The 24,875-nt window shown below is 45.8% G+C and overlaps 1 protein-coding gene across 1 annotated transcript in view; it reads right to left on the bottom strand.

Annotated features, from left to right (window-relative positions):
- Positions 1–24,875, bottom strand: part of NUP42 (nucleoporin 42) — a 207,733-nt gene that overhangs the window by 53,437 nt on the left and 129,421 nt on the right. The window lies entirely within an intron of this gene.

The raw sequence follows: 24,875 nt of genomic DNA on the forward strand, positions 1-24,875 counted from the left end.
GGAGCCCACCAGATGTTGAACCATCAGGGTAATGCCCTAATGTTCCAGCCACGTCCAGAAGTGTAGTGCCTCCTGACAAAGGGTCCAGGACCATACTCCACCCCATTTGTTGGAGTACCACATAGTGGCAGTATGTCTGTGAAAACCTGCACCACTTACCTTTGAGAGAGGGAAGGAATGCTTTCAACGCAAGCCTGATCGCCCGGAGCTCCAGCAGATTGATATGGAGCCCAGATGCTGCCAGAGACCAGAGTCCTCTGATCTCCGCTTCTCCCCTGTGGCCGCCCCAACCCAGAATTGATGCATCTTTCACTACAGATAGATCTGGTTGGGGAAAGGAGAGGGATCTGCCGTGGACCCAATGCGGATTCGAAAGCCACCACTGCAGGTCTTTCGCAGTCCTCTGAGATCTGGACCAGGTCAGAGAGATTCCCCTGATGCTGTGCCCACTGGAACTTCAGGTCCCACTGCAGAGCCCGCATATGCCATCTGGCATGTGCCACTAGCAGGATGCAGGCGGCCATGAGGCCCAGCAGCCTCAGAGTCAGTCTGACCAAAACCCAAGACCGAGGCCGAAAGATCAGAATCATAGCCTGAATGTCTTAGACTCATTTTTCGGGTGGATAAGCCCAAAACTGCACTGTGTCCAGAACCGCTCCGATGAAAAGGAGCGACTGAGAGGGAGTCAGGTGTGACTTCGGCACGTTTATAGTGAACCCCAGCGTGTGCAGGAGGTTTGTTGTAGTCTGAAGGTGGGAGATGACTTTCAGGGGCAAATCCACCTTCAACAGCCAGTTGTCGAGGTAGGGGACGACTGAGACCCCTAACCTGCGCAGATGAGCTACAACCACGGCCACTTTTGTGAACACCCGAGGGGCGCTGGTAAGACCGAATGGGAGCACGGTAAACTGAAAGTGCTCGGGACCTACCACGAATCGTAGGTAACGTCTGTAGGCAGGCAGGATGGGGATGTGGAAATAAGCGTCCTGCAAGTCCAACGCTACCATCCAGTTTCCTGGGTCCAAGGCAGACAGAACCGGAGCCAGGGTGAGCATTTTGAATTTCTCCTTCTTGAGGAAGTAGTTTAGGTCCCGAAGGTCTAGGATAGGACGTAAGCCCTTGTCCTTTTTTGGTATCAGAAAGTTGCGGGAACAACCACCACAACCTACTTCTAGCACAGGGACCTTTTCTATAGCTCCCTTGGCCAAGAGAGCAGCGACTTCCTGGTGGAGAAGCGCCAAATGATCCTCTGGAGGGTGATTGAAAGATGGTGGCATGGGTGGTGGAGCAGTTTTGAAAGGGAGGGAGTAGCCCTTTTGAACGATCTGCAAAACCCACCTGTCCGTGGTGATATTTTCCCAGCTGGGCAGGTGATAGCGAATCCTGCCACCAACTGGATGGGAGTAAGGGGACGGACGAGGAGGGTTTAGAGGCTCCAGCGGGGGCAGAGGTGGACTGGGCAGACCTCTGGTCCCCGTCCCACGGGCACGTGGGATTCCATATCCCCGGCCACGCATAGGCTGAACAGCGTGCGAGGCACGGTGGCTGGGTGGAGGATGTGACAGGGAGCATCTTCCGTGGCCACGAAAGGAGCGAAAAGCGGACTGTGGTGGGCAAGGGGCAGAGGAAAGACCAAGGGACCAATCTGTAGCCTGGGAATCCTTGAATTTCTCCAAGGCAGAGTCCGCTTTGTCTCCAAAAAGATGGGAGCCATCAAAGGGCATGTCCATGAGTGACTGTTCGACATCCCCCGAAAAACCAGAAGTGCGTAACCAGGCATGGTGTTGTAAGGCCACCGTCTAGCATCCGATCTGCCCAGAGAGTCGGCTGTGTCCAGCCCACAGCGGATTGTGAACTTTGCCGCATCTCTCCCATCGTTCATAGCTTGAGAGACTATAGCACGGGCCTCCTCTGGTATCTGCAGCAGGACTTGCGCAACCGTATCCCACAAAGAGTGGGTATAGCGGCCCAAAAGGCATGCAGTTTTCACAGACCGCAGCGCAAGACGGGAGGAAGAAAACAACTTCTTGCCAAACTGTTCCAGCTTTTTGGATTCCCTATCTGGGGGTGCGGAAGGGAATGCGCCTGAAGATGAGGAAGCTTGGATAACAAGAATCGGAGGCGTGGGGTGTTGGGACAGGAATTTAGGGTCGTTCGGAGCGGGGCGATGGCGGCGTGCAATAGTCCTATTAACAGGAGCCCCTCTGTTGGGTTTGGACCATGTACCCAAAAGGACATCGGTGAGGGCCTCATTAAACGGCAAAAGGGGTTCTGAAGTAGAAGCCCCAGGCTGAAGCACCTCGGTCAGGAGATTAGACCTGACCTCAACAGAGGGAAGCTCGAGACCAGGGACATCAGCTGCCCTACTGACCACCATACCATAAGTTGCTCCCTCTGCTATAGCCACAGTAGGAGACAGCATGCCAGCATCAAGAGAAGTATCCTGACCACTGGCTTTGCCCAATTCCTGAGCCCAGTCCATAGCAGGGTCATCCTGGTATTCATAACGGTCCAAGGACCCCTACAATTCCTCCCCATATTCGTGCCTATAAGAAAAAGGGTCTGAATCCAACCTGGGGCAAATAAGCCCCATTGAAGCCACAGGCGGCATCGGCTGACATCGTTCCAACTCAGTCGTCGGAGATAAGAATTGGTTGATGTCGATAGTGGCACCACCGAAGTCAGGAGCGTCGATAATTGACCCGACGACGGGGAAGGTCTCAAGGGTGTGACCGGCGCGGAACAGCGCACGGATCCAGAGGTGACCTTGGTGGCTGGAGCCGAAGCTGCCAGCGTGGAACCCAAAGGCACCGTATCCGAGTAGGACCGGCCAAATATGAGGTGCATGGCCTCATAAAACTCTTTAAGCTGGGTGGGGGTCGCTCCAGCTCCGGCAAGCTCAGGGAAGCGCAGAGCCGACCCAGATGCAGGCTCCAAGGATGAGGCCTTGTGCGTGGACGCTCTTCCCGCATCGCGTGAGCCAAGCGATGGGGCGAAGTCCAAGAATGATGGGACTTTGACTTCTTCTTACCTTGACTTGAGGATTTAGAAGAAGACGAGTGGTGATGACTCCGCGACCAATCAAGACCTTTCTCTCAACCGAGACCAGGACCTACATGGAGTCGAGTGCCGGGCAGTCATTGGCTTTAGGGACTGCTCCCTCAAAGCAGTTGGGTGCATGGCTCGGCACTCGGAGCTCGAGACACCATAGACAAACACGATGAGGATCCGTCACAGTCATAGTCAGATGACAGTCCATGCATGGCTTGAACCAGGTCTTCGGGGATATCCTCGACGCATGAAAGTTTCAGAGGGAAAGGAAAAAAAAAAAAAAAAAGAAATGAGACAAAATGGTCGAATATGGCCAAAATATAGCCAGGGTAGCTCTTCTCCGGATCAGCGTGCAGAAAGAAAAGAACTGAAGTCACTGCGGGAGGGCAGCATCTATATACTACCCCGGACGTCATCATGGCGACCACGACGCCAACGGAGTCAACCGACGCCACTTGCCGATGTGCAAGGGTAATGCTCGAAGAAAAATCTCCGGATCCGGTCTGGGGGAAATTCTAAGGTAAGGCATCTGCAACTAGAAGTCTATCAGATACGTACATATCCCATGGGTCTATGTTATAAGTCTTGTCACCCATATAATCCCCATGTGAAGAGACAAGAGATTGTGTGGAAAACTGTGTGGGTGAAGGTGCTGGAGAAGAGGGAAGGAAAGGCAAATGCGGTGGAGAAGGCTGATGCACAGTCTTGGGGTGCTCTTTGTGCTTAAATATCTTCGCTGGTGAAGTGCCAGTTTCTAAACTTTGTTGGAATGCTAGTTTCCTCTTTGTTAAAAGGAGGAGGAGAGGCAATAATCTTCCCTGTATCCTTTTGGATCTGTATTATCCTTTGCTTATGGTCCATGACCTCAAGAATTGGTCTAATGCCGGTTTCTTGTTCTGGAGATGGAACTGGTTTGCTTTCCACCAATGAATGCTCAAAGCTTGGTGACAGAATGCTTTAAACAGGCCGAAAATGTGGTTTGAGCAGTAGATGAAAGTTTCTTCAGCTCTGAAGAGGAGCGTGGATGTTTCGGCTCCGATGTGGTATGTAGCCATCTTGGTTCCGAAGTAGAAGCCTCCATCTTTCAACTTGATGCCAAAACAGGCAAAGTAGTCTGTTCGGTAAAGTGGGTTTTGGCCTTTATTGGCGCAGAACCAGAGGGTCGGTCGAAGATATGTAGCTTTTGGGTCAAACCGTGGCCGGCAAGCAGTGGTGAACCTAAGGCCTTGTGACTTTATAATCAGTTTTTGATGGGAAGGGGCTGGTGTACTCACATACTGCGCCGCAGGAATAATTTGGCTGTCCCCATCGGAGTCAGATTCTTGGATGGAGACCGCAGTCTGTGCCTGTTTCTCACCGAAGATGTCGCCGACTTTGATGCCATCTCTAGCCGTCTTGTTCTTCGATCTCGGAAGGTCTTTTTGGATCTGAAGGATCGCAGGTCTCTTTGTTGTCCGGAGAGAGGCAGAGGTTATACACAGAGTGCTGGTCGGTGTAGGGGAACTTTGCGTGGCACCGAGGGGAATCGGCGTCTGATCCAAGAGCCTGTGAGGTAGTAGGCCCGAGAAAGACCTAGAAGGGCGCGGGCACCCAAAAGGGCGTTTAATCGATCCAACGATAAAATTGGATCAAGTGTAGTCAGAAACGCGTTAAAAAATGATACCGACAGTAAAGGAAAAGATAGACAAGTTCAGATAGTACCAAAACAAGATCTACTGGAGCGAGAGGTAACAAGTCCTAACCTGACAGCGGATGAAAAACGATCTAACAAAGGACTCGATGCCCATGCGTAGTATTACAGAGAGGAAGAGTCACTATCTCGTGACTCAAAAAAGCTTCTTAGAAGAAAAACAACCTGTAACACTTCGAGCCCAACACTAGATGGCAGAATATGCACTACACATGCCATCAAGCACATATGTATATAATATATATATACACACACATATATATATATATATATACACACACATATATATATATATATACACACACATATATATATATATATATACACACACATATATATATATATATACACACACATATATATATATATACACACACATATATATATATACACACACATATATATATATACACACATATATATATATATACACACACATACACACACACACACACACACACACACACACACACACACACACACACACCAATGATGGAAAAGACACAGCAAAAGGTTAAACAACAAAGAAAAGCTGCTCCAAAGGAGAGTCTAGAGGGCGAGAGAACTTAGTGAGGCAACATGCCTAACCCGACATTCATTTTCAGATCAGCAAAATTGATACAGGCAAAGTGGAAAGATGCTTGGGGTTGGAGACTGTTGTAGGGATTAATTAGGTGCAGTCATGACTCGACTATAGATGGGCTTAAAACACTTAAACGATGTGGTATCAAAACCACTTTGTTTACTCCTTGATCCGCATTGTAGAAAAGTAGCAAGATATGTCTGGGGTACTAGAGGGCATAGTGAAGGGACATGGATAGATAGGGTTAAGGAGGAACACTCGTGGGATGAACAAGGGCATCTATCGCCTACTTGTGATTCAGATTCATTGACCTCACTTACTAGATCATGACTCTGAATAACGGGCCAAGTCTATATCTGACCATATCCTCCCCTTATGGCTAATATCTAAACTGGTAGAATCCATACTGGTAGAACTCACTACAACATGAAGAATGGAAGGTGCATTTGAAGACATTCAATGTGCAAATAAATACTTCTTTCAGCTAACAAGTCCACACAAAGCACACTACATGCCACAGATCTCAAACTCAAAAGGGATCAGAGATCTATTACTCAAATTTCACACCTAGAAACATACTCAAAGACCTGGCAGGGGGTCAGATCAAAGCAGGAAATCAGGAATTGGAAGACGGATATCCATGTTTGTCAATGAATAATTAAAGTATCTTTAATAAACCCTAACACAAAGGCTTGCAAGATGATTATGTGGGTTGGGGCTTGAGGAGCTAGCAAGCAGGGTTTATTTTCCTGCATCAAAGTATCATAATGAATCTCTGTAGACTATTCTGAATCCATCCATCTATTGTATCTGGACAATGAAGGTACATTACTCCCACAAACACCCATCCACATGGATGTAGTATGTACAAGTGTATAGTGCTCCTTGATCATAGTGATCACACACACAAGGGAAAAAGTGCAAATGACCGGGGAATCACTTGCAAACAGTTGTTCAGAACGGGCAATTAATTTTGTGTTGATGATAATTCCACTCCACAGCCTAATCGCAAAGTGAAGAGTGTACTACACTTCTGATTCAAGACACCCTACTGCCACTCTGATCCTTGAAATCACTTTTGTCCTTATGACATCACAATATTTGAAATGACAAGCACAATTTGCAATTGGATTGTATATATATTCTTATCCCCTTATGTAACATAACTGTACTTTGGTCACTAGCATATGTTAGCTACACATACTTTCTATAATAAATGGGTTTGCTCTGTTTATCTTGACCTACATTAAATGTGACTTTCTAATTTAGTTCATGAACTATTCACAGTATACATCTAGAATACTTTTATCAAGTATTTAAAAGACATTCAACAGAATCATTGATTTTCAGAGAAACATTTGCCCAAGTTCTGCAAAGGTATATTAGGTTGCTGTATTCAGTGATATACACGGATATCTCCCAAGACGTAAGGAATAATAGATCTTAGTAAACTGGAATGAATAAAGGTTAAGGAGCAAGCTACTCATTATGCCTCAATTTCTACTTCCCTTTTTCACTCCCCTCTCCTTAATTCAATGGAATTACAAGCAGCTGGTAAAACACATACAGTAGTCTCATTGATCTGTGGTGGGCAGTGGTTCACGAGATTCTGAATGTCACTGGAAACTAAAGCTTTCTTAGTGAGACAGCCCTATGAATTAAGATTTGATATTGATATACGAGTGCAACCTGTAGGTTAAAGGTTGGAGTCTAGCAGGACAGAGTGGGTCATTTATCATTACGTGGTTTTTAGGAGTCATCAAGTTGGGCATTTAAGTTTTAGCAAGAGGTGTTTTGAATACATTAGAAGTGTTGTTCTGTAGCTTGGGTGGGCTATGTATAAATTAAGTTAATAATGATTACTCAAAAACAACCACCAGTTCTCCTAGCCACTACTCAACATTCTGGAACAGCAATCGTCTACTATTTGTGTGTTGATCTCGCAGCTACCCTCTTCAACCTCAAAGGAACCTTTTTCTACCAACCTCCATTCTAGAACACATTTCAAGTGAAACATTCATGCCACTCCAACAAAGCCAAAGTCTCAGTCATGCAGTGATGTATCTTTGGAGAGTCCCTCAAAACAAGCCAAATTCGCCAGATGACCTAGCCATCCACTGACCATGCATTCATCTGCTCCACACCGGAAAACATAGGTAAGACTGCAGCCAACCATCAAGAAGAATAAGGCCAAGAATAGCTGGACATTAGCTACCTCCTATCAGGCTTAGGATCTCAATGCACCAAAGAGACAGTCACTATCCAAGTTGTAGACAATACCATCCTCATAAGGTCACCTATGCCCTCTTATACTGCTCGATGTCTCAGCAACGTTTGAGAAGAGGAACACTGTCCCTTCATTAACTGTCTCTCAAACCAAATGGGATGCACTAACATTACTCCAGTGGTTCACTTTCAAATTATTCAAGTGAACTAGTATATTCAGATGACCACAGCTTCCATTGTTTGAAAGTGATTTGCAGGATCTCTAGAGGCCCCACACTCTTCCCCTTTACCCAAAGTCTGTACAAGAACACACTACAATTCCTCCTCTATGACCATGGGATGAAGATTGGCCAACATGCTAATGAGGGAAGATATGTGGAAGCTACGTTTGCAACTTTGGAACTTGTGAATCTGTGCTCCAATCACTGCACTTACACTTGACTGAAAAAAAATCATAGCTTTCACAACAAATCACTTTATTTCTTTGTGCTTACCATTGTAAACCTAAAAGAAGGAATATGTTATTTGACCTGTAGGCATTTGTGCATAGCTTGTACCTTTATAGATTAACATCCTCTCCATTCCCCTGCCATCTAGTGCTAGGCTCAGATGTTCCAAGTTCTTTGTTTGATGAGGTCACTTCACGCAACAAGGTCTCCTGTGACTCCTTCCTTAGCAAACATGCTTGGGCACTAACTCTATTGTTTTCGGCACAGTGGGCAAGTGTAAGTGTAGAGTGGCTAGGAGCGAGAATGTGGGGACTATGGGCCAGATGTGTCAAAGGTTGTTACTCATTCTATGTCTATGGGAAAATGTCTTCATACATATGGCCCTATGTAACATTAAGTATTTATTTTACCATTATAAACCATTTTCAGAGATGTGCAACCAGATATCAACTCCGGGAAGGAGTGTGGTTGCATTTTTATCTACAGCACTACTAGCTATGAAGAGACACTTACAGGGTAACATATTCATTATGTATCACGTGTGGATGTAGATGCGCATGATCTGCATAGACTACAAAGCAGTACTCCCTTAAACTGGTTGCTAATCAGTGGATGATGCAGAAGTCCGAAACAGAGTTCTTAATACTGTTTGGCCAACTTTAGCATGTTGACAGATAAGGGTATCCACACAGGAATGCTTGGTAAAAGTGTGTAGAATTGAGCATGTAGCTGCTTTGCAAACATTAACTATATGAATGAATATTCCATAGAAATGCCAAGGATGCTCAATACCTGCCAGTGAAATGTACACTAGGGGGAGTGGGGAGAGGCATTTTGGCTTTGAGATAACATGTTTGGGTACATTTAACGATCCACCTAGCTATTTCAGTTTCGAGCTGTTGAGTTTTAGGAAAAGGCTTGGTTCGGTCAATGTAGTACATTAAGGCTTTTTCTATGTCTAGATTGTGAAGGCCTCTTAGAGCTACAGAGTCTGGGCGAGGGTAAAAGACTGGTAGTCCAATTGTTTGATCAGAAGGGAAAAAGGAGGCCACCTTGGGAAGGAATTTAGGGTCAGTTCTGAGGGCAATCCTATCCACATGAACCTGGATTAAAGGTTCATGCAAATTGAGGCCATGCTGTTTACTTATGCACCTTTGTGATGTAATGCCAATTAGAATCAAATCTTCTAAGACCTCTGGTGCCAGGTTGCTACATTGAGTTGCTTGGAGTCGACATCCGATTTTGCTCTGTCCCTGCATGAGAAAGTCTGGCCTGCTGGGGAGCCTCTTGTGCCAAGTAACATATCTTGAGTAGGGCGGAGACCCATGGTTGTCTGGTCCACGTCGGAGCTACTGGGATGAGGATGAGTGATGTTTGCCATAGCTTTGTCGACCATGTATAGAATGAGTGGGAGAGGCAGAAAAGTGTAGGCAAATATCCCAGACTAGTTCGTCATTGGGGCGTTGTCCATGGAGTGTGGAAACCTGGAGGCAAACCTTGGCATTTAGCATTTTTGTGAGCAGCAAATAGATCTATTTGGGGAAATCCCTATAGTTGAAAGTAGTGGACTTGTTGTTAGAATTCCCACTTGTGGAGTTGTTGGTATGCCCTGCTATGCAGATCTGCAAAGCGGTTCACTCCCAGGAGGTACTCCGCTAGGAAGTATCAAATAGCACACTGCTCAATGCCAAAACATTTGCACCAGTCCCGACGAGCAAGTGCCCCCATGTTTATGTAGATAATACATGGCATTCATGATTTCAGTTCTGACGAATGGCACCTTGCCTTAAATGTTCTGAATGAAAGCTTTGTCGGCTAGGTGGATAGCAAGACGTTGAAGGTGTTGATGTGTAATCCCGGTTGTTGATGTGACTAAAGTCCCTGAACTATGGTATGGCGATGAATCTCCCCACCAGAGAAGGAGACGTCCCTGGTGATAGTCACATACCAAACATCGGCCTACAAAGGACCTGCTCCGCAGGAAATTGTTGCTGTTCCATCTCTGCAGAGAACAATAAGTACTGGCACTTCCCAACACTTGATTTTGTATAGCGACCCTATGCTTGCGAGCACTGTGTCGAGAAACACACCTGCAGAGTGGGCGCATATGCAATGTGGCCTGGGAAACTATAGCTATGCAAGAAGCCATCATTCCCAAGAGACAAAATCACTAGCTTGACTGGAAGACGACCATTTGGCAAAAAAGAAGTAGTAGCTGCTATTTGTCTCTTTGGTGGTTTGGGTAAGCCTTGCCCGTGATGGCATTCAAAATGGACCCCAGGAACATGTAGGGGCTGGAGGTGGAACTTGGTGCTGGAACTGAGGTGTAAATCTCAACCTGTGGAGGAGGGAAATGGTAGTGTGTGCTAGGCACTGCTGTCTTCCTGCGCTCTTGATCCGCCAGTTGTCTAGGTAGGGGAAAACATGTGTGCCTCCCTTAGTGAGGTGGGAGGCTACAACCGCTAGGCATTTTGTTAACATCACTGGAGCAGTGTAACCCTAAAGGGCAACACCTTGAACTGGTAGTGGTGTCCACTTACCATGATGCAAAGGTAGCTAGGATGAGCTGAATGGAAGGATATGTGAAAGTAGGTGTCCTTCAGATACAGACTGGTCATAAAGTTATCTTGTTGCAGCAGCATGATACCATCATCAATAATGGTCAAACAGGAATGTTAAGCTAGGATTTATCTCTTGAAGGGTCTGAAATCAAAGTTTGGTCTTAAGAGAGCTGTTCCCTTTGGGGATAAAGTACAGGAAGTACACCCATTTGCCCTGGTGGTGACAGGACACTGGCTCCATGACCCCTTTGTGTTGAGGCACTTGTACCTCCTCTTGAAGAAGGTGCTCTGCGTTTAGGCTGTGTGCACAAGGTTGGATGTTTGGTGGGGTTGAAAGAAGTCCTGCAATCTGAAATGATTTCTTCCCAATGAGGAAGAAACCTCTGTAGTCTTGCCCCGAAATGTGTGGCGTTATCAGGGGGAACATGTGGTAAGGCAGTGCTTTGCAGCAGGGGATCCCTTACTGGCCTTTCAATACTTGACACATAATGGTCGAGATATCACCTCATTCTGTTTTTAACAATACCTGTGCTCCCCACAATTAAAGGTGAACCACCGGGTTAACACAAGGTATTTTTAGCGTATTTGTCTGGATCCCCATTTTTATCCAGTAGTTATTTATTAAAAACTCCCTCCTGCACTGAGTTATCAGGTGGTTGAGTCCGTCCTGGTGGCACTGTCCTATCACGGTAGGAAGAGGAAGCAGATGAAGCATGACGCTATTAGGTTTGTGAGGCATCCCCTCCTTAAAAAGGAATTACCCCCTTCGTGGCTTAAGGCATTAGTGATCCTCCAAAAGAAATTCCTAAAAAACAGAAAAAAAGAGAACCAAAAAGTTGTTTTGGGTTGCTCTACCCACCTGAGCAGTCACATTTGTTTTGTGTATGGTTTTAGATGCAAGGGATCATGTGACTGCTTTCATCCCCTTTCGCTCTACCTTCATGTGTTTGAGAAAAAAGTACCTCTATCCACGCCTCTGTTGGGGTTGCTTTTGTATGAATCATTGTGTGCCTCCCCTGCCTGCTTGCCGATGACAGGATTACTATTAGCATCGGTAAGATAGTAGCTGTTCTGGAAAAGTGGCCTTTGCTGCACCCCTGAACTGCTGCCTCAGAGGGGCCCCTCCCTAGAGGATAATGTCTGGAGACAGACAATGCTTTTGACTATGTCAGTATCTTTCTTGATTTTTTCCAAACACTTTTCATCTACTTGTGGACCAAACAGAGGCTTCTCTATCAAAAAGAAGGCCAACGAAGTTCAGATACGATTCCCGTATGAAGTTGGAGATACGTAGCCACAAATGCCACCATAGGATGACTGAGCATTAACCTCACTAGCAGATCCATCAGTGGCATCCAGGGTGCCCCGTATGGCAGCAGTAGAAATTGCCTTATCCTCAGAAATAATTCCTCTCCCCTCTTCCTAAATTATTCTGGGAGCTGCTGTAACAGACTTCATCTCCTCTCATTGGGCCCAGCTAGTTAGCGATCCGTTCATGCAGCTGGGATGAGGTCTGTCTCTGTGCTGTGGAATCGGGATTGGGAGGAGCCAAGTAGGAGGTTCTGTTCCAGATGTGAGGAGAGTTGTTGGTTGATGGCTTTCAGGTAAGTCGTCCGTGGCTAGCTCTGTTGCTATCACAGGATTTAATTTGAACGTGCTCAGTTAGAATACAGCAGATTTAAGTAGCAAGAGTGAGGACGAGAGGTGGCTTAGGATCTTATCAGACCAGCATATTGTGGGACTGCAAGAGACCTGGGATCTGGAGTCCTCATTCTTTGTTGATGGGTCCATTTCTTATTTTGAGCCCACCCTGCCTCCTCAGTTTGGCAGGGATAGGGGGACCTTTTTAGCCTAATTTCACTTAAAATCTCATGCTGCTCCCAGTAACTTGATACAGGCTCTAGTAACCTTATGGTGGTGGTGTTAGTTTTTAATATCTCTCTTTTTTTTTTTTTTTTATTTTTACAACTCTTATTAGGGTCAGCCCCATTGAGCTCCTGCTTTCTCTCAAACCTTTTTTCTAGAGTCACTTGGAGAGCCACAAAATTCCCTTTATTTGGGTATTATTTTAGTTGATTTTAACCTGCACCAATGTTAAAGGGGGTGTTATGTTCAGGATGATCAGGTAAGCATTCAATTGCTCATTTTGAACATATGCCACAGGGGTGTAGTTCGGGGAAGTTGTTGCAGATGCAAATTTACAACAAATGGGCGGGGAGGGCTGGGTATCCCTTCATTCACAGGCAAAGAAGCAAAGACCACCATTGATCATATTTTTATTTCTACTTTCCAGGTGCAGTTTGTCCTCTCCTTTGAGATTAAGTGTTATCAGTATAGTGATCACAATCTTCTAATTTTGTCAATAAAAAGCACTTTCCAGAAGATCTGTCAACAGGTAGCTTATACTTTAACAAGGCCACCAGGTAAGACTAATTTCGGTCGGCAAAGGTGGTTTGAACGAAGTGCTCAGAAGCGCACCAAAAGTTGATGAAAGCATCTAACCAAAGCCACCCAGGATAAGAGTGAACAGAAAGAAGAAAAATATACAAGTTAAATCTGGCAGCTCGCAAAAAAAGAAACCAAGGAGAATGCGTGGAATGAGTTACTGCGTTCAGAAGTTTAAAAAAAAGAAAAAAAAAGTGGCATGTTATGGGAAATTATTAATCACCCTTTTTTTTTTTTTTTTACAGGGGCTGTTAATTTCCCTATAGATTGTACCATATCTGCGGATGTATGGTTATGTCACTACCAAGGCATTTATGAGACCCCCCTTCCCCCCCATAGTCCCTTTATGCATCAACACAGGCACGCTTGAAGGGTAATCATGATTGGGTTTTTTCCTGAGGAGGAAGTGAGCACAGTTATTGTGGTCAAGTCAAAGGACAAGGAGTTCCAGCTGACTTATACAAGTCAAATCCATCTTTGTGGGTAGAATTTCTTATTCATGTTTTTAATGCTGCCTGTAAAATAGGGGTACCATCCTCCTGCTCTCGGTCTGCTAATATACCAGCGTTCAAGAAAAGTAAGTGTTCAGATAAAAGATGCTATAGATCCATGTCCCTTATCAATTAGGTGGTCAAGGTCCCAGGGAGAAATATTCTCTCCAGACTGACTGATTGGTTAAAACAACATATCATTATCTCTAACTTACAATTTGGGTTTAGGCCTGTGAAAAGTACTATAGATCAATGCCTTAAACTACAGTTGATAATAGGGAAATACACAGTGGCCAAGAGAGACATACTACGCCTGACCTTTATGGACTTAATGTCCACATTTGATCGAGTGAATAGATCAAAATTATGGTCAGTGTTGATCGGTATGGGGATGGATCACAATATTGTAAATTTTCCTAATGAGCTTCACATGGATCTTTCTGACAATGTAAGTTATAATCATACAAGGAGACTCTCTTCATCGTTTAATGTCTACATGGGTGTGAGACACGGCTGCATATCGGCCTCTGTTATTCACCTTATATATTAACAATCAGCCCAACCTTATGTTCTGCTTGTAGTGAGGTCCCTCGGGCAGGTACCCAGCATATACCTGCGCTTCTGTAAGCTGTCCTGCTTGCCTGGAATGCAGATGGGCTCCAATGTCTGTTGAACTCCTTTGTAGAGTTTATGAGTTCCCTGGACCTGAGTACCAATTTTGCCAAGTCCTATACAATAGTACTGGGCCAGAGTAACAGAACCCAGGGAAGGCAAAATGGTGATGGCAGTGAAATAACTAGGGTACCAACTTTTTCTTACCTGGGAGTTCTGTTCAATGAGAGGGGTTTATGCGTCCCATTAAGAAAAGCAAAAAGAAACTCCAAGTCCACGTCCAGGTCAAAAGCATGTCAAGAGCTACAGCAACAGTTCTGGACTTTGCCAAAAGACTGGGGGCCAAACCAATTCAGGCCCTGTTGAAGCTATAGAATAAATGTATTTCCATTGCCTGTTATGGGAGTGAGATTTGGGGATATAAAAGTCACTCTGGGGTCTTACAAATAGTGGAAATACATTTTCCTTTGGAAATTGCTCAGTTCCCCAATCCGTAGCTTCTTACATTGTTCATGAAGAAAAGGGGTGGTGTATTTTATGGACCCGATGGCATTGATTCCCCTGTTGCTTTGGATTAGGACCTGGATTAACCCAGTCTTGAACTTAAACCAGAAAATAGTCAAAATAGTCAAAGATTGTTTATCTCTAGTTAAAGCCAAAAGTATACCCTGGCTTCACCATATTGGGCATCTGTCAAAGAAACCACGTCGTTGAGGTTTGTTGGTGTCCCCCCGAGGAGCTCACCAAGAGACCTGAAATGGGATAAGAGGCATTTTTTGTCTAGTACGTGTATAGAGTTGAAAGCAAGGGACCTACCGTACGGATATATTTTCTGTTAAAAACGTGTCCTCTGACAGAACCATATTCACTTGAGACTACAATACCTTACCACTGCTTCTTTGTAACTAGGTTCAGATTAAATATTGTACATTGGCTACTTGCTGTACCCCATTGTGACTAATGTTTGGGCGGTTTCACAGAAGTATTGCAAACAATCGATTAAATAATTGTTATTTTTTATTTTTAGTAGTTTTATACAAATGAGCACAAATAATTGTTCAAAGTAGTTAGCATGTGAGGCGAAATATATTCACTTGTGATTAATTTTTGCTATATTGCCGTTGTGATCAGGCAAAATATTGTGTAGTAATCGTCTTCATTGTGACTCATGTTTGGGCAGTTTCATGGAAGTATTGGAAATAATTGCTAAAATAGTTTTCATTGTATGATTTGAGATATAGTGAGAAATTAAACATTTTTGGGCATTTGTTTGAAGAAACAGATTATGGTTAAATGGATTATGAAAGATACGATCGTATTAAATTGTATAAATAGTGAATAAAGATGGCGCCCAACAGGCCGTTGAAGGCAGTTATGCCGAAACGCGTTCCTGTTGTGCTTGCACAATAAAAATCAAGAATACACGCTCTGGAGAGCTGTCCCTCTGATTTATTATTAGAGGCAAGTGCAGATTGTAGAATGTGGTGGCGCGCGTTCAATAACAGCACCAGCGGCGATTTGGTGCAGAGCGACCACACCGACATCAATTATATATATATATATATATATATATATATATATATATATATATATATATATATATATGGAAAATGTCACTTACCCAGTGTACATCTGTGCGTGGCATGAGACGCTGCAGATTCACATGCTGTGCATTATCCTGCCATCTAGTGTTGGGCTCTGAGTGTTACAAGTTGTTTTTCTTCGAAGAAGTCTTTTCGAGTCATGAGACCGAGGGACTCCTCCCTTTCGGCTCCATTGCGCATGGGCATCGACTCAATCTTAGATTGTTTGCCCCGCAGAGGGTGAGGTAGGAGTTGTGAATATAGTAAATGTGCCCATGCAATGGAGTATGTATGTACATAATGTTAATTAAAATAGTATTTATTTACAAATTTACAATTTTCATTCAACTTATAACGGCCACAGGCTCCCGGGGAGGTGGGAGAGCGCATGTGAATCTGCAGCGTCTCATGCCACGAACACTGGGTAAGTGACATTTTCCGTTCGATGGCATGTGTAGCTGCAGATACACATGCTGTACATAGACTAGTAAGCAGTAATCTCCCCAAAAGCGGTGGCTTAGCCTGTAGGAGTTGAAGTTGTCTGAAATAATTTTCATAATACAGCCTATCCTACTGTGGCTTGTTGTGTTGTTAACACATCTACACAGTAATGTTTTGTGAATGTATGAGGCATAGACCATGTGGCTGCCTTACAAATTTCTGTCATAGGTATATTCCCTAGAAAAGCCATGGTGGCGCCTTTTTTCCTAGTGGCATGCACCTTTGGTGTAACAGGTAGATCTCTTTTTTGCTTTAATATAGCAGGTTTGAATACATTTCACTATCCATCTAGCAATGCCTTGTTTGGATATAAGATTCCCTGCATGAGGCTTTTGGAAGGCTACAAATAATTGTTTTGTTTTGCGAAACTGTTTTGTTCTGTCAATGTAATACATTAGTGCTCTTTTGATGTCTAACGTATGTAAGGCTCTTTCGGCTACTGAGTCTGGTTGTGGAAAAAAGACTGGGAGTTCCACTGTTTGGTTTAGGTGGAATGGTGATATAACTTTTGGTAAGAATTTGGGATTTGTACAGAGAACCACTTTGTGTTTATGTATTTGGATAAAGGGTTCTTGTATAGTAAATGCTTGTATTTCACTTACTCTTCTAAGAGATGTGATAGCTATCAGGAAGGCTACCTTCTATGTTAAGTATTGCATTTCACAAGAGTGCATGGGTTCGAATGGTGGTCCCATGAGTCGTGTTAATACAATATTGAGGTTCCACGAAGGGACTGGTGGTGTTCTCAGGGGTATGATTCTTTTTAATCCTTACATAAATGCTTTGATGACCGGGATTCTAAAAAGGGATGTTGAATGTCTAATCTGCAGATATTGCTGTGAGATGTATTTTAATAGAAGAGAATGCTAGTTTAGGTTTTTGTAAGTGTAATAAGTAACTTACAATGTTTTTTGCGGAAGCATGTAGTGGTTGAATTTGATTATTGTGGCAGTAGTAAACAAATCTTTTCCATTTGTTTGCATTGTAGTAGGTTTCCTAGCATGTTTAATGACCTCCATACACTCGTGTAAGGTCTAAGTGTCCAAATTCTAAGACTTCAGGAGCCAGATTGCTAGATTGAGCGATGCTGGATTCGGGTGTCTGATCTGTTGTTTGTGTTGAGTTACCAGATCTGGTCTGTTTGTTAATTTGACATGAGGTACCACTGATAGGTCCAGCAGTGTTGTGTACCACGGTTGGCGAGCCCAGGTTGGTCCTATGAGTATTAGTTTGAGTTTGTTTTGACTCAGTTTGTTTACCAGATAAGGAATGAGGGGGAAAAGCGTAAGCAAATATCCCTGACCAACTCATCCATAACTCATTGCCCTTGGACAGGGTGTGTGGGTACCTGGACGCAAAGTTTTGGCATTTTGCGTTTTCTTTTGTTGCGAATAGGTCTATTTTTGGTGTTCCCCTGCGTAGAAAGTAATCTTGTAGGATCGGTGTAGGAAGTTGGCTCTGTATGCACTATTTCAAAGTAAGGAATAGTATGCACAGAGTCCAAGGGTTCCCCTTAGAGGTAAGATAGTGGCAGAAAGAGATAATACTAATGCTCTATTTTGTGGTAGTGTGGTCGAGCAGTAGGCTTATCAAAGGAGTAGTGTTAAGGATTTGTTGTACATACACACAGGCAATAAACGAGGAACACACACTCAGAGACAATTCCAGGCCAATAGGTTTTTGTATAGAAAAATATATTTTCTTAGTTTATTTTAAGAACCACAGGTTCAAATTCTACATGTAATACTTTGCATGAAAGGTATTGCAGGTAAGTACTTTAGGAACTTTGAATAATCACAATAGCATATATACTTTTCAAATAAAACACATATAGCTATTTTAAAACTAGACAGTGCAATTTTCACAGTTCCTGGGGGAGGTAAGTTATTGTTAGTTCTTGCAGGTAAGTAAACCACCTAAGGGGTTCAAATTGGGGTCCAAGGTAGCCCACCGTTCAGAGCAACCCCAAAGTTACCACACCAGCAGCTCAGGGCCAGTCAGGTGCAGAGTTCAAAGTGGTGCCCAAAACACATAGGCTTCAATGGAGAAGGGGGTGCCCCGGTTCCAGTCTGCCAGCAGGTAAGTACACGCGTCTTCGGAGGGCAGACCAGGGGGGTTTTGTAGGGCACCGGGGGGGACATAAGTCCACACAGAAAGTACACCCTCAGCAGCGCGGGGGCGGCTGGGTGCAGTGTGCAAACAAGTGTCGGGTTTGTAATAGGAATCAATGGGAGACCAGGGGGTCTCTTCAGCGATGCAGGCAGGCAAGGGGGGGGGGGGGCTCCTCGGGGTAGCCACCACCTGGGCAAGGGAGAGGGCCTCCTGGGGGTCACTCCTGCACTGGAGTTCCGATCCTTCAGGTCCTGGGGGCTGCGGGTGCAGGGTCTTTTCCAGGCGTCGGGATTTGGGAGTCAGACAGTCGCGGTCAGGGGGAGCCTCGGGATTCCCTCTGCTGGCGTCGCTGTGGGGGCTTAGAGGGGACAACTTTGGTTACTCACAGTCTCGGAGTCGCCGGGGAGTCCTCCCTGAAGCATTGTTTCTCCACCAGTCGAGTCGGGGTCGCCGGGTGCAGAGTTGCAAGTCTCACGCTTCTGGCGGGAAATGCCTGGGTCTTTAAATTGCTTCTTTGGACACAAAGTTGCAGTCTTGGGTGAACAGGGCCTCTGTTCTCGGGAGTTTCTTGGTCCTTTTAGAGCAGGGCAGTCCTCTGAGGATTCAGAGGTCGCTGGTCCTGGGGAAAGCCTCGCTGGAGCAGTTTTCTTACGAAGGGGGGAGACAGGCCGGTAGAGCTGGGGCCAAAGCAGTTGGTGTCTCCGTCTTCTCTGCAGGGTTTTTCAGCTCAGCAGTCCTCTTCTTCTTAGGTTGCAGGAATCTGAGTTCCTAGGTTCAGGGGAGCCCCTAAATACAGAATTTAGGTGTGTGTTTAGGTCCGGGAGGGCAGTAGCCAATGGCTACTAGCCCCGAGGGTGGCTACACCCTCTTTGTGCCTCCTCCCAAGGGGAGGGGGGTCACATTCCTATCCCTATTGGGGGGATCCTCCATCTGCAAGATGGAGGATTCCTAAAAGTCAGAGTCACTTCAGCTCAGGTTGCCTTAGGGGCTGTCCTGACTGGTCAGTGACTCCTCCTTGTTTTTCTCATTATCTCCTCTGGCCTTGCCGTCAAAAGTGGGGCCGTGGCCGGAGGGGGCGGGCAACTCCACTAGCTGGAATGCCCTGTGGTGCTGGAACAAAGGGGGTGAGCCTTTGAGGCTCACCGCCAGGTGTTACAGCTCCTGCCTGGGGGAGGTGATAGCATCTCCACCCAGTGCAGGCTTTGTTACCAGCCACAGAGTGACAAAGGCACTCTCCCCATGTGGCCAGCAACATATCTCGAGTGTGGCAGGCTGCTAGAACCAGTCAGCCTACACAGGTAGTCGGATAAGGTTTCAGGGGGCACCTCTAAGGTGCCCTCTGGGGTGTATTTTACAATAAAATGTACACTGGCATCAGTGTGCATTTATTGTGCTGAGAAGTTTGATACCAAACTTCCCAGTTTTTAGTGTAGCCATTATGGTGCTGTGGAGTTCGTGTTTGACAGACTCCCAGACCATATACTCTTATGGCTACCCTGCACTAACAATGTCTAAGGTTTTGCTTAGACACTGTAGGGGCACAGTGCTCATGCAATGGTACCCTCACCTATGGTATAGTGCACCCTGCCTTAGGGCTGTAAGGCCTGCTAGAGGGGTGACTTATCTATACTGCATAGGCAGTGTGAGGTTGGCATGGCACCCTGAGGGGAGTGCCATGTCGACTTACTCGTTTTGTCCTCACCAGCACACACAAGCTGGCAAGCAGTGTGTCTGTGCTGAGAGAGGGGTCCCCAGGGTGGCATAAGATATGCTGCAGCCCTTAGAGACCTTCCCTGGCATCAGGGCCCTTGGTACCAGTTACAAGGGACTTACCTGGATGCCAGGGTGTGCCAATTGTGAAAACAAAAGTACAGGTTAGGGAAAAAACACTGGTGCTGGGGCCTGGTTAGCAGGCCTCAGCACACTTTCAATTCAAAACACAGCATCAGCAAAGGCAAAAAGTCAGGGGGTAACCATGCCAAGGAGGCATTTCCTTACAATCTGGGGATGAATTTCCCATTCGCGTGTTTGTTGGTGACCTCGACTGAGATTGTCGGCTAACTGGTTTTGAATCCCTGGGATATATTGTGCTATTAGGCGAATGCGATCGTGAATTGCCCAATGCCAAATTTTCTGTGCTAAGAGGCACAGTTGACGAGTGTGTCCCTCCTTGCTTGTTGAGGTAATACTTTGTCGTCATGTTGTGTGTTTTGACAAGAATGTGTTTGTGGGCTATCAGTGGTTGAAATGCTTTCAATGCTAGGAACACTGCCAACAGTTCTAAATGATTTATGTGCAGTTGTTTTTGTTGATTGCCCCACTGTCCCTGAATGCTGTGCTGGTTGAGGTGTGCTCCCCACCCTATCATGGAAGCATCTGTTGTGATCACGTATTGAGGCACTGGGCCCCTTGGTTTAAATTGATAGGGTTCCACCATTGAAGCGAGAAGTGTGTCTGGCGGCCTAACAACACTAGATCTTGGAGTTGACCCTGTGCTTGTGTCCATTGTTTTGCTAGGCACTGTTGTAAGGGACTGTGTGCGTAGTCTTGCGTTTGGGACAATGGCTATGCATGAAGACATCATGCCTAGAAGTTTCATTACAAACCTCACTTGGTAGCGTTGGTTTGGCTGTATGTTTAGTATTATATTCTGGAACGCTTGTACCCTTTGTGGACTTGGAGCGGCAATCGCTTTTTGTGTGTCGAGTGTTGCTCCCAAGTATTGTTGTATTTGGGATGGTTGTAGATGTGATTTTTGGTAATTTATAGAGAACCCTAGTTTGTGTAGAGTTTCTATAACTTATTGTGTGTGTTGAAGACACTGTTGCTGAGTGCTGGTTTTTATTAACCATTCGTCTAAGTATGGGAATACGTGCATGTGCGATCTCCTTATGAGCGGCTACTACTGCAAGGCATTTTGTGAATACCCTTGGGGCTGTTATCCCGAATGGTAACACCTTGAATTGGTAATGCACGCCCTGAATTACAAACCTTAAGTATTTCCTGTGAGAAGGATGTATGGGTATGTGGAAATATGCATCCTTTATTTCTTATGTTGACATGTAGTCCTGTTTTTTGAGCAAGGGAATCACGTCTTGAAGTGTTACCATGTGGAAGTAATCTGATTTGATGCAGAGATTCAGTGTTCTGAGGTCTAATATGGGTCTCAGCGTTTTGTCTTTCTTTGGAATTAGGAAATACAGGGACTAGACAACTGTTCCTTTTTGATGGTTGGGTACTAGTTCTATTGCTTGTTTTTGTAACAATGCTTGGACTTCTAGCTGTAACAGGTCTAAGTGTTGTTTGGACATATTGTGTGCTCTTGGGGGCACATTTGGTGGGAAGTTTATGAATTCTATGCAATAACCATGTTGGATAATGGCTAGGACCCATGCGTCCGTAGTTATGTTTGTCCAGTTTTGGTAGTATGCCTTTGAGCTTTGGAATTTTCCCCTTGGTTTTGGGAACTGTCCACCCTGTATGATCCTCGAAACCCTCCTCTCTGGTACTGCCCCTGATAGGTTGGTTTGGCCTGTGAGGTGGAAGGCTCTGCGGTTTGGGAACAAAACCCCCCTCTAAACTGTGGTCTTCTAAAAGTGCCTCTACTTTGTGGGGAGTAGAGCGCGCCCACAGCTTTGCCTGTGTCTGTATCCTTTTTTAGTTTTTCGATTGCCGTGTCCACCTCCGGCCCAAATAATTGTTCTTGGTTAAATGGCATATTGAGCACAGCTTGCTGGATTTCCGGTTTAAAACCGGAGCTCCGTAACCATGCATGCCTGCAAATGGTTACCGCAGTGTTGCTACTATGTCTGCCGAGTCCAGTGCAGACCTTAATTGGTTGTTTGAAATCGCTTGTCCTTCCTCAACAACCTGTTGGGCACGTTTTTGGTGTTCCTTGGGCAAGTGCTGTATTATATGTTGCATCTCGTCCCAGTGTGCCCCGTCGTAGCGAGCCACTAGAGCCTGTGAATTGGCAATCTGCCATTGATTGGCTGCCTGTGCTGCCACCCGTTTGCCCGCAGCATCGAACTTCCGACTTGTCGGGCGGTGGTGCGTCTCCTGATGATTGGGAGTTTGCCCTTTTTCTGGCCGCTCCCACGACTACCGAATCTGGTGTCAGTTGCTGTGTTATAAACAAAGGGTCCGTTGGGGGAGGTTTATATTTCTTCTCCACCCTAGGCATGATAGCTCTGCCTTTCACTGGGTCCTGGAACACCTGTTTGGCGTGCTTTAGCATGCCTGGGAGCATTGGCAAACTTTGAAAAGAGCTGTGAGTGGATGCCAGGGTGTTAAATAAGAAGTCATCTTCTATTGGCTCCGCATGCATTGCTACATTGTGGAAAGTAGCTACCCTGGATAACCCCTGCATATATGCAGTGCTGTCCTCTGGTGGTGACGGCCTTGCCGGGTAACAATCGTGACTGTTGTCAGAGACCGGTGCATCATATAAGTCCCATGCATCCGGGTCCTCCTGTGTCATGCCGTGTGTGTTGGTGACTGCATTGGGGGTGTTGCTACCAGGGACAGCTGTGGTGAGTGCAGTGGAGAAGGCTGTGGCGAAAACCTTGCTGGTGGTGTTCTGTCTCTTGCCACCTTTGCCTTTTGCATCATTTCCGACTCCTGAAATGCTATCTTCCTTTTTATTTTTATTGGAGGAAGAGTTTGAATTTTACCAGTCTCTCTCTGGATGTGCAGCCTCCTTTGAGTATGGTCTGGCTCTCCCATACTTAATTCCTGCTCAAATCTGTGCTCTTGCATTTGAGTGGAAAGTCCATGCTCTTCTGTGTAGGAGCCTATTTTCGGCTCCGAGGCTGCCTTTTTCGACACCGAAGATTTCGGAACAGTCTTTTTCCGCTCAGAGGAAACCTTTTTTTTTTTACTTTGGGTGTATCGAACTCTCAGTGCCGAGATGGTTCGGAGCCGGTATCTCGACCGGAGTTGGATGTCTTCGGCTGTTGGGAGGCCATTTTCGGTGCCGATGGTTGGTCACTGTGTTTTCGGGTTAAGCCATGGCCTGTTGGTGGTGGCATCCCCTTGGCCTTTATGATTCTGGAGTGAGTCTTGGCCAGGGCAGTTTTACTCACAGTTTTTTCCTGTGCAATCGGTAGCTCACTTTCGGAGTAGTCAGAGTCCGATTCTTGTATGGAGATTCTCTCCTCCTCCTTGACGTCGATCTGTTCGGCCGGTGTCGACGCCATCTAAAGACTTCTAGCTCTTCGATCACGTAGGGTCATTTTCGATCGAAATGCCCGGCAGGCCTCGCAGGTATCCTCCCTGTGTTCCGGTGATAGACTCAGGTTACAGACCAAGTGTTGGTCCGTATAAGGATACTTGGCGTGGCAATTCGGGCAGAAGCGGAAGGGGGTCTGGTCCATGAGTTTCGCCGATGGACGTGGTCGGGCCGACCAGGCCCCGCTGAAGAGTGGAAGCCCCGAAAGGCCGCCGGAGCTCTTCTTCTATCGGTGTCGATGTCCTAACACTATCCCGGTACAGAGCGCGAACAATACCGTCGATTTTTCGATGATTAGCTAACTTTCCTGATTCGAAATACGGAGCGAAGAGGAACACGTCCGAACCCAATGGCGAAAAGAAAACAATCTAAGATGGAGTCGACGCCCATGCACAATGGAGCCGAAAGGGAGGAGTCCCTCGGTCTCGTGACTCGAAAAGACTTCTTCGAAGAAAAACAACTTGTAACACTCCGAGCCCAACACTAGATGGCAGGATAATGCACAGCATGTGAATCTGCAGCTACACATGCCATCGAACACATATATATATCATACACACATATAATTTTTTTTTATATTAAAAGGGGCTGAGGCACAGCCGCTTATAGGCCTGAACTCATTATTGGCTTAGTTCAATGTCGCTCTGATTTACGTGCTTCTGACTGGCCTGCATGTTGTTCTGCTTCACTTCCTGTTGTCTTCTTCGTATTCTTTGCCATTGTGTTGCCTCTGGACCAAATACTCCTTCTGGTCACTTCCCAATGGACACTGGCCAGTGTCCTTCCTCTCTGGCTAACACGCTGAAGGTCATTTTATTTTTTTTTATTTTTTTTTTTTTCCCCTCGTGCTTCGCGCTCCATGGTAGTATGTTTGGGCACGTCACTGTCTCTTGTCAGTTTCTTTGGTGTCTGCACCAGTCTCTCTCTCGCTACACCTACCTCTACATCTACCTACCTCTACCACCCTGTACCTACACCTCTATCTACTGCTTCCTACACCTCAACCTACCTCTACCTTCTGCAACTGCCTCTACCTACTACTACAGCTACGTGTACCTAGCTCTACCTACACCTACCTCAATGTCCACCTCTACCTACACCTACCTCGACACCCACCTGTGCCTACACCTACCTAGACACCCACCTACTTATACCCAATTCTACCTACATCCCTCCACCTTATCTCCCTCCCCTCCACCTACCCCCCACCTACCCCTACCCCTACCCACGCCCAGTTCCTACCCCCTACCTACCCCCACCTCCCTTTACCTCAATGTACATCTCTACCTCTCTCAACTTCCACCCACCTCAGCACCTCCACCCACTTTCACCTACCTCAGC

Source organism: Pleurodeles waltl, chromosome 10 (assembly GCF_031143425.1).
Source record: "Pleurodeles waltl isolate 20211129_DDA chromosome 10, aPleWal1.hap1.20221129, whole genome shotgun sequence".
NCBI lineage: Eukaryota > Metazoa > Chordata > Amphibia > Caudata > Salamandridae > Pleurodeles > Pleurodeles waltl.